This window comes from Triticum dicoccoides, chromosome 2A (assembly GCF_002162155.2).
Source record: "Triticum dicoccoides isolate Atlit2015 ecotype Zavitan chromosome 2A, WEW_v2.0, whole genome shotgun sequence".
Taxonomy (NCBI): domain Eukaryota; kingdom Viridiplantae; phylum Streptophyta; class Magnoliopsida; order Poales; family Poaceae; genus Triticum; species Triticum dicoccoides.
Genome location: NC_041382.1, coordinates 12,321,139 through 12,331,202, shown reverse-complemented (window position 1 = coordinate 12,331,202; position 10,064 = coordinate 12,321,139). Strand labels below are relative to the sequence as shown.

At 46.5% G+C, this 10,064-nt stretch overlaps 1 pseudogene; it reads right to left on the bottom strand.

Annotated features, from left to right (window-relative positions):
• Window positions 1-1,434: 1,434 nt before the first annotated feature.
• LOC119352741 lies at window positions 1,435-4,736 on the bottom strand (annotated as a pseudogene).
• Window positions 4,737-10,064: the final 5,328 nt, after the last annotated feature.

Here is a 10,064-nt window from a genome sequence, read left to right as displayed (position 1 = left end):
TGTCGGCTAGCTCCGCCACTGAAAGAAACATATTGGCCCTCTTAACATACTGTAGATTTTTTGAACTTCAAAGTACTATAGTACTTTCACATGATTTTTATCGGTTTTCGCCATAACTTGATTTTTACTCCCGATATCAAATTGCCATCGGTCCCCTACACTGGGCCAAAGCCACGCTCACTCACCTGTCAATGATCACCGACCCGGCCGTGACCTAGCTGCTCATCCATTTCCCGTCCTATCTAATCCTGTCCCAATGATCACCGATTGCGTCAACCACGCGGGCACGTCGACGACCACCACCACCGTTGCCGCCTCGTACCTTTTCCTGGTTAGTGCCTCTTGCCATTTCCCTCCTTTTCAGTCTGCCGCTGCTCTTAAAATCTCCTAGCTGGTTAAGAGAGTATATGATATTGCAATATTGAGTCCATGACTCCTTGATCATCATGGATCATCTTCTACTGTGAAATGCCACAAATTAACCCGCATTTGCCGACCTGACCTTATATATGCAAATCAACGTATCCCTACTGTATGGCACTTGATGGTCTGTTGCAGACCTACGCAGCACCAGGAGAAGCAATAAACATGGACAATGCAGTATGGTGCCAAGGGATACGTCGTTCCATTTATTGAAGAGAAATTACATATGTATGGTTTCTCTGCTACTCCCTCCGTTCCTAAATATAAGTCTTTTTAGAGATTCCACTATGGACTAGATACGGAGCAAAATGAGTGAATCCACACTCTAAAATATGTCTATATACATCCGTATGTAGTTTGTAGTGGAATCTCTAAAAAGATTTATATTTAGGAACAGAAGGAGTATATTTTATCCTCCGTTAATCATTTTAGTGACTCAGTTCCATACTTGACAGTGACCTATGATCTTTAGTACCATATATAGTACTCCCTCCGTCCGGAAATGCTTGTCGAAGAAATGGGTAAAAATGGATGTATCTAGAACTAAAATGCGTCTAGATACATCCATTTCTCCGACAAGTATTTCCGGACGGAGGGAGTACCAGAGAATAGTAGTACAAGAATCGCTATCGTTATCGCCTCAGTGTCGCCGCATATCTGGACATACACTTGGTTCTTTATAAATGTTGAAAATCTCGAAGGGATACACAGTAAAGACTTCGAAGTAAAATATGAGGGCATCCATTGAGTTTGGCCTACTCAGCTATGAGTCATTCACTGAGTTGTGTTGCTTTTCGCATTTCTTACCTTGTTTCTCTTCTGAGATTGTGGGGAACCTGGATAATTTTTTTTTGTTCTCTGAATGTTGCTCATGCTACAGATGGAAGCACCTTTCCTGAGATTCAATCCAACTTGTAAGATAACTGGATGCTGCTCTTTTTATTTAGTGATGACTGATGAGTCACGATAACTGCAATCTTCAATAGTATGGGCATGTTCATAGGCATTCAATTGACCATCTCTCCTCTTATAACACATACTCAAGCCTTCCTGATTGAAGGCCCTTTGCAATAGCTGCTTGTTCGCATCAAGTCTTACATACTTTCCACATAGAATGTAATCAGCAGTTAGAGAGGACAATGTTTGTAGCAGCTAATTACAGACCGCATAATCGACAAAGAAACAATTAGATACAACACAAAGAGAACACCCTCTCGCAAACAACAACTCAAGATTTTCTCTTTTGTTGGGATCTTAGCAACCACAAAGTGTTCTTGCTGGATGAGACTATTGGTCCGGTGTAACATAAACGATCGGAAGCCTCACCACATCAACCACCTTATCCGCCATGGCCTTCTCGAACAATTCTTGATAATCAATCTCACCATCTCTTGATGCCAAGTCTTGGGTGATGCCGGTGTTCTGCACGAAGAGCATGTCATGACACCGCATGTTGGGCGGCGCCGCGTCCTGCGCCTGCAACGTCACGATGACATAACGGCAGGAGCACGGCGGCATAATTCCTTGGCTTGGCTGCACATTGTACTTGTTCTGGTTAATTTTTATGTTGAACGCGACGATGCGCTCTGTCTTGTTGATTATCTGTAGGCAGCACGAAGTCTCCTTCCTTGTCTCAAAGACGAACCGCAGCTCCAGGGATGGATCCACCGAGATAATGTTGGTGTCGCAGCTTCTCTGCAAAGCAAAATAATCAGAGGTCAATTAGTGCGGCCAATCATAAAAACATCGTTAGCAGACATAAATTCGACAGGTCAAAACTGTCAAAACAGAGTATTTCAGAAGACTGAAGAAACAGAGGACTGGCACCCACGCCCCCCCAGTCGTGGAAGAACGTACCTGGACCGTGGCATCATTTGACACATCAGAAGCTAGTGACATTGCTTTAAGCTTAGCTTCTAGTTGATCCAGTTCATGGACAATATCATTGATACATGGCCTTTTGTTTCTGTCCCTGTCCACACACCTTAGTGCAATCTCAACACATGAAGTCACTCCTAGCATGTCTATTTCGTGCGAGGAATATCCAGGCTTTTCCTGCAACTTTTTCCTCCAGATTTACCTTACCTACATGCAAAATTGGCTCATAAAACTCTCTATAAAGATACTAAATAGTTTGCAGTGCAAAAATGTGAAAGAAACAAATATGTGTTAATTCGTATAAACAGCGAAAGAGTTATGTTTCTTTTTTTGCCGGGAGAGAGGATTTTTCTTACAAGCTGAATAAACTGATCGGGAGGCATTTCAGTGCAACGGAAGTAGCTCTTATCCCCGGCCAACATTTTTATAATTATGACGCCCAAACTGAACACGTCAAACTTCTTTGATATAAAGCCACCATCTATGTACTCCGGTGGCATGAACCCGCTGAATTGATATGTTTAATTGGTAAGATACAACGAAAACCATGTTCAGAATCCCTTAAAAGACATACGGCTAAGAGTATGTCCATCAACTTACCGGGTTCCATCGCGCATCTCTGTTTGATGTGTTTTTGTCGAAGCAACAAGTCTTGACAAACCAAGATCCCCAATTTTAGGCGTCATACTTTCATCCAGCAAAATGTTACCAGGCTTTAAGTCCAGCTGGAAAATAGGTTTTCCCTGTGAGGTGTGAAGGTGATCTAGTCCCTCACAAGTCCCTTTGATAATCTTGTAACATGTGGGCCACTCAAGCCCGCAAGACTCATCTGCAGTTATTAGTTCCAAAAAACACATACAAAATAAGGTATTGAATCGTTCATCTTGACAGGCAAACTAATATATTATGCAGCCAACTGTCAACCATATATATAGTATGTTTTAAGATAATAAAGAGAAACTTGCATTGATTATTTGAGTCATACTATCAAGATGAAACAAGTAGCACTCCAAAAGAGTTGAAATGCTACCCCCTCTGCATATAAGATACTACTTATATCCACAATACTAGCTAGTATAGGTTACCTTGAATGTGTTTATCGAGGCTTCCGCCGTGCATATATTCGAAGCAGAGCACTCGCTCCATAACTGTCGCGAAGACAAGCTCCCCATTGTGCTCCATGTATTTCTTCTGAGTCTGGTAGCAGTAGCCAATTAGCCGCACAACGTTTTGGTGGCGTACCTCACGAAGGTTACGGTATTCGGCGTGGAACTGCTTATCATCGAGCCCCTGCAGTTGATGGAGCTTCTTCATGGCAATTTCCTCTCCTTTATGAGTGGCCTGATAAAATCGGCAAACTTGTCATGGTACAGATCTTGATTGTAAATGTGAGAAGCACGAGAATTAGTCGATCATACCCTGTAAACATCTCCGTACCCACCGCTGCCGACTTTCTGGTCGTCTGCAAACTTGTTTGTGATAGCTTCGATCTCATGGAGTTGAATGTCCATGCTGCGGTGGCTGTCTCCCACCCGGAAGGCTTACTGGACGATCCTCTTCTTCTTCCTGAGAAACCAAAATTATAATGGGATGCAGCATCGATCAACGACTGCTGCGGCAACGAAGGATTGAGTCTACGCCATCGCATCCGTATAGTTTCCGCAATTTGCTATTGCTGGGACGCCTAGAATTTTTCGCCGAGTCAGTAAAGTCAATTCGCAGGCGAACCCCCGAGGGTGAGACGGGGACGACGCGGTAGCAGATTGACCTATAGAGGAAGAAGAAGAAGAAGAAGAAGGATAATGCGGAGGCGGAGGCGGGAGAAGAAGAAACGGAGAAAGAAGCCTGCTGCTGGAGGGGAAGAAGAAGCAGAGGAAGAAGGCTGATGCTAGAGGAAGAAGAAGGCTGCTGGACCTTTGGATCGGTATCCGACGGTGGAGAGCGACTTGACTAGAAGCAAGCAAAATTCAGACGACCGTGTAAAATGGCCGATCCTATAGTTTCACCAGTACATACGAAGTAGTATATCCACCAGTACGTGACTGCGAGATTCGGCTGGCGGAAAAAGCAACGAACTGAACAAGATGGCGTAGGAGTAGCACTGACCTGACCTGACCTGGAGAAGAAGGAGCGAATGGAAGGCGACGATGGAGCGGAGCAGAGTCGGTTGCTCGTCGACGGCGAAGATGAGATGATGAGGCGAGGAGGATCCCATCCATCCAGCAGCACCGTGCATCCTTTTAATGGAGCGAACGTGCAGCGTAAACGCGTCGTTGTCCGCGGGGAAAAGAACAACGGAGGCCAACGACGTTGACTTAGACCCCGATCTCCTTTACACTTTCTCTTTCCTTCTGCCGGGGAATCTCTTGTACCGAGGAAACCGCGTCTCTGCCTAGCGAGGAACCGGATGAAGCGCGTTTTGCAGCGTCCAATCTCCAATGGGAAGACCAAACTTATTTCATTGTCCTTGCTCGTAAGAATACTCGCGGCAGAGGAAACTAGAATATATATTTTAAACCCAGTGCTCCCTCGGCCCATAACATAAAAATGTTTTTGACATTAGTATAGTGTCAAAGAAGCTCTTATATTACATTACGAAATTGAGAAAATATAATAAAAGGCACTCACATACACGCACATGCACCCATTCCTATGAACACATAGTCACACCCTACCCCTTGAGCACTTTTGAGAGACCGAGCCAACTTAGGGCCTCTTTGATTCACAGTATTTTGAAAACACCGGAATACGAAAAATATAGGATTGAAGTGGCATGTCCACTTGAATCCTATAGGATTGACAAGGAGTGAGAAGCAAAGAAATTGTGAGAGGAAATTGAAGTGTGTGTTAGATTTTCTCTAAAATATAGTACAAAAGATTTCATAGGAAAAAAAATCCTATGGAATTCAATCCTATGAATCAAACGTAGGAATTTTTTTAAAGATTTCAATCCTTCCAAAATCATGTAGAATTCCTTGAATCAAAGGAGCCCTTTCTTTCAAAAAAAAGAAAAGAAGAAGGCGGCTGTTGCTGGAAGAAGAAACAGAGAAAGAAGAAGGCTGCTGAACCGTTGGATCTTTGATCCGACAGTGGAGAGCGGTTTAACTGGAACCAAAAAAGTTTATGCAAGGAAAATCATGTTCTTACGTAAAGCTTCAATACCTACATGTTTGAACTACTAGTACATTTTTTTGTAGAACCTATACGTATGAATAGCATTGCTCGATCTCCTTGACAGAAAAAGCAACGCATTAAGCAAGATGGAGTAGTTGCACTTGCACTGACCTGGAGAACGAAGGAATGGAAAAAGGCGGCGATGGAGCAGCAGAGTTGTTTGCTCGTCGGCGTCGAAGATTATGGCGAATGATCCTATCCAACCGGCAGCGTCGGAGCAACCTTTTAATGGAGCATACACCGGCAGGTAAACGCGTTGCTGGTTGCAGACAGAAAAGAACAAAGCAGAAGACCTTGACTTGACTCCAATCTCTTTTCTGCCTTTTCTTCTCGTATCCCCGGGGAATCTCTTGTGTGTATAGAAAAAAGGGATCCACTGGCAAAGCGTGTGATGCCGTTTCGAATGGGAGACGGTTAAACGGTCGAGTAAAAATGAGCGTTTGATTGAAAAAAAAGACGACGGTTAAAATGGGCATTATGATAATTTTAGCTGAAAAGACACTAGAGCAGAGTCATCATACTTGTAAACGTCATCATAATTTATAGAGGGTCCTTCATACGTCATATCTTGGCATCATACGTACTCTTGCCTGATAGCCCTCGTCTTCAACACCTCGTGGACATCTTACGGCAACATAAATTGAGGCGTACTGTTCTTTTTAGTCAAGATGATTCATAGCACTTTCTGCATTGGATTTCAAAATGCCGATTGTGTACCTACCCTATGGAACTTTTGAATTGTTTCTATGCATTTGTCCTCATTTTTTATTACAAAATGTTTAAAAACACACTTATTAATCTATGTAAATAGTTGGAGTTATGAACGGGATCACACACACATATATGTGTGAGGATGTATAAGATTTCATGGCGTGTGGATGTAGAAGCATGAATCTCAGGATGTCGAAGATGAATCTTAGAAGATCATGATTCACAATACATTTGTAGTTGTGCATGTAACTTCAGCAGTGGACATGATCATGTGAAGGTTTATGGTGTCATGGGTGTTTAATTTCAAATGCAAAGTCGTGTTGCTGGTTGTCACGTCATATCTTCATATCCTACATACTCTTTGCGATTCATGTCAACTGACTTTAGTGTCTAATTACATATGATAGATCATGTTGATGGTTGTCATATTTCAATTTGTACTGATGATGTTCACCTATATTTTGAAGATTTGGAACAAAAGTGATATCGGCGCTATTATATCCCCTCCATCCAACAGTGAATTATTCTTATCGACTCATACAAACGCCCCCCCCCCCCCTCTGATTATTCTCTTGGATGTCCCCCGGCCGTCACCGTCATCATCTACCGGATGTCCGCCTCGCCGGATCCAACCACTACCTCTTATTCCGGCATTTCACCGCCACCATCCCCGATGCCGATGACGCCTCCGTCGCCGACCTGGTAGATTGACATGGTAGGCAAGGTGGCGGTGCAAAAGCATCTCGTGGCGGAGGCGCAGATTGACACCCGACTCTCCAACGCCGACCTCCTAGCCCTGTACCGAGCGGATCCTGGGTTCACTGAGATGCAGCTCACCATGGACTACTCTTTTGAGTCCCTCAAGTCAGACGAGGAGGCGAGGGTTGCATACGCGGAGAAGCAGCGTCGGCTGCAGCAGACGCAGGCAAGTCTCCGCTTTCTTCGCGTCCATTCCTTCCGACAACAAGAAGGAGATGCTGTGGCCTCCGGCTCCGCCGCCACATCCTGCATCCCAATATCCGGAAGTACGAGAAGGCGAGGGTGGAGCATCCGCTGGAGCACTCGGCCCTTGTGATGCATGCTCTCTTCGCGTCAGTCCCTCCCGACGACCTCCAGGAGATGCCGCGGCTGTCCGCAACCTTGCCTCCTGCATCCCACGACGCGGACGGCTCCGGGTCTGGCTCCGTCGACGATGCAGTCATCGTGCTCTCAGACGATGAGAATTAGGCTGACCGGCGACGGCGGAAGCTCTCCTGCTGGATTTGGTTGAACCATCCTAATAGTTTTACTATAATTTTTTTAAAGGAGTTTTACTATAACTAGAAGTATATATTTTGTGATTTGAATCGTAGCTAGACTTTGCTCAGGCTTAGGCAACAAGATGGCTCCCCCATCGCCAATGCTGTAAAACCTATTGACATTTCGGCTAATTTCAAGGGAAATTTCTGGTGGAGAACCTCCCACCCAGTGAGCATTCGAAACAGTGGGAAAAACACTGTAGCAAACTAGCATTGCCCCATCAAGATCTATTCCTTTATTGGTCCATGGATAGATGGACAGAGCGGCTTAAATTAATTAATTTATTTCATTCATAATGCATGAACTCATAGCAATAGCTTCGGTCGAGCATGCATGAAAATGGCACATATATCATATATGGCTAGATGGATTCAATGGTGCAGTGTCTGTAGCACATGCAATGAAAGAGTTTTTTGCAGATGCCGCGCTCAAAGTTCTCTCTTCTGCAGGGCTTGTTACAGGTGCCGCGAAGGATACATGAGCTGTTGTCCCATGTCAGGCTCCAATCTTTATCACAGGCATCCGATTTCATCTCTTCTACATACGTCCAAAAACAATACAAATTAACAATCAACTAAATTAACTTCTACTCGCAAAAAACAAAAACTAAATAAACTTGGATCATTCTGATCGGGAGAAGTGCGGGTCCAAAGTAGTTGTACCAGATGACAAGACAAGCATCGTCACCAGGCACAAGCATATCAACACCTTGGTGGCTGCCAACAGTCCTTTGCCGATGTTCTTCGTGCACCATGCCATAGCGATCGATGGGGTACGTTGTGATTTTCCTCCTAAGTAAAGCTGATATGTGTATGCGTACATCCATGATCTATATTTATAGAAAAAGTTTGCTTAATGATGGAACTGTTATTTTTTAATAAGATATTAATGCAGTGCATTAGTTCTTATCCATACCTCTTGATTAACTTCCACTTTTAAACATGGTTATGCCTTATCCTAACATCTAATTTTAGTGCCAATGCTAGATATGGTCTAAGGTATTAATGCATCTCATCAATTCTTATCGAAACGTCTTGATTTACTTCCGCTTTTCAACATGCTGATGCCTTATCCTAACATTAATGCCAATGCTAGATACTATGGTTTAATGAAGAGCTAAAAATAGCTCAATGGCGGAGCCCCAGCCCGGTGCGGTCCACCTGCTTCCCAAGCTCGACCGGCCACTTCGCCTCCTCCTGCCTGTGTAGAGGGTTGCCGCAGCTAGAGCAAACGGTGGGCTTGCCCTTGCCGGGATTGGCGAAGGAGTCACTAAGCGACGACTCCTCACCGATCTTGGCAAAGTCACCGTGAAGGCGGCGGCGGTGAGTTGCCGTCTCCGTTGTGGTGATGGAGCGGTAGAGGGCCCACACGATGGCTAGGTCCAGGTAGTTGTGGACCCATTCCAGCGTAGTGTCGGACTTGGCGAACGCAGAGCGGCCAACAACATTGCACCAGTCGTACCACGCTTGCTGCATCGCCGCACGTTCCTTCTCGCATACGACAGCCCCCGAGCCCGAGGCACCGCCGTAACCGCCTCCTCTGAGGTAGTGGAGGATGCAACCACGTGCCTTTGTGATCGCACGCGGTAGCTACTCCTTCACGGGGCGACAGTTGCGGCAAGGCGGCGATGCGAGCCCGTCAATACGGGCGTACGTACTGTGCGGCGAGGGCGACACCGGCTCGTGCTTGACACGGCAGATGCGTTGGGGGGACGCGGGCTCTCCCTTGATGCGGCCTCCGATATGGAGGCCACGGTTGTGCGGTCGGGACGCAGGTTCGTCCTTCAACCGCCAGAGTGGGGATGCCGGCTCCCGCTTCACGCGGACGTGCATCGAGGACGGTGGCTCCTCCTTGGCGCGCGCTAACAACGGTGGCACCGGGCCCATCTAACAGAGCGAGTGCTATGTCATGATTTTCATCTGACGGATGAATTATTCGTCCGTCAGAGCAACCTCCATGAAGAGACGGTGCAGGTGCTACGGCTGCTGGTCCTCCTAATGGTCGTAGGAGATGACTATCTCTTCCTTGCCGGGGGAGCCCGCCGTCGTTGATGCCGAGGGGTCTGGAGAGCAAGGGTGGCGGCCCCAAGATCCGCTTGACGAGGAATTTCCAATGCCTCCACAGAGCAAGGGCGGCGGCCCCAAGATCCGTTTGACACGGAATTTCCACTGCCTCCACCTGTCGGCGCAGAGAACCACGAGTTCAGCATCACCGCTGGGCTTTGGGAAGAGGAAGGGATCGGGGAGGCGGAGGGGACGATGCTCGAGGAGGAGTGCGGCTGTGTGCGTCGCCAGCATGCAGCTTAAATAGCCGCGGCTAGGCCAGGCGAAGGGGTGGTCAGCCCACTTCAAAGCGGTGCAGCGGAGAGAGTCGGTTTCTCGGGACGCGACGTCCGCCGTGAAGCGGTGACGCCCGAGAGGTTACGTCAGTTGGCGCCGCCCTCCCATCCAGTCACATTGATCATGCCGGCCACTGCATGCTTTGGGCGGCATGAATCCGGCGCGGCACGCGGCAAGGGCGTTTGATGGAAAGTGCGGGAGAGGCGGGTGGCATTTTTGGGTGGTTCAGATTAGTCAAAA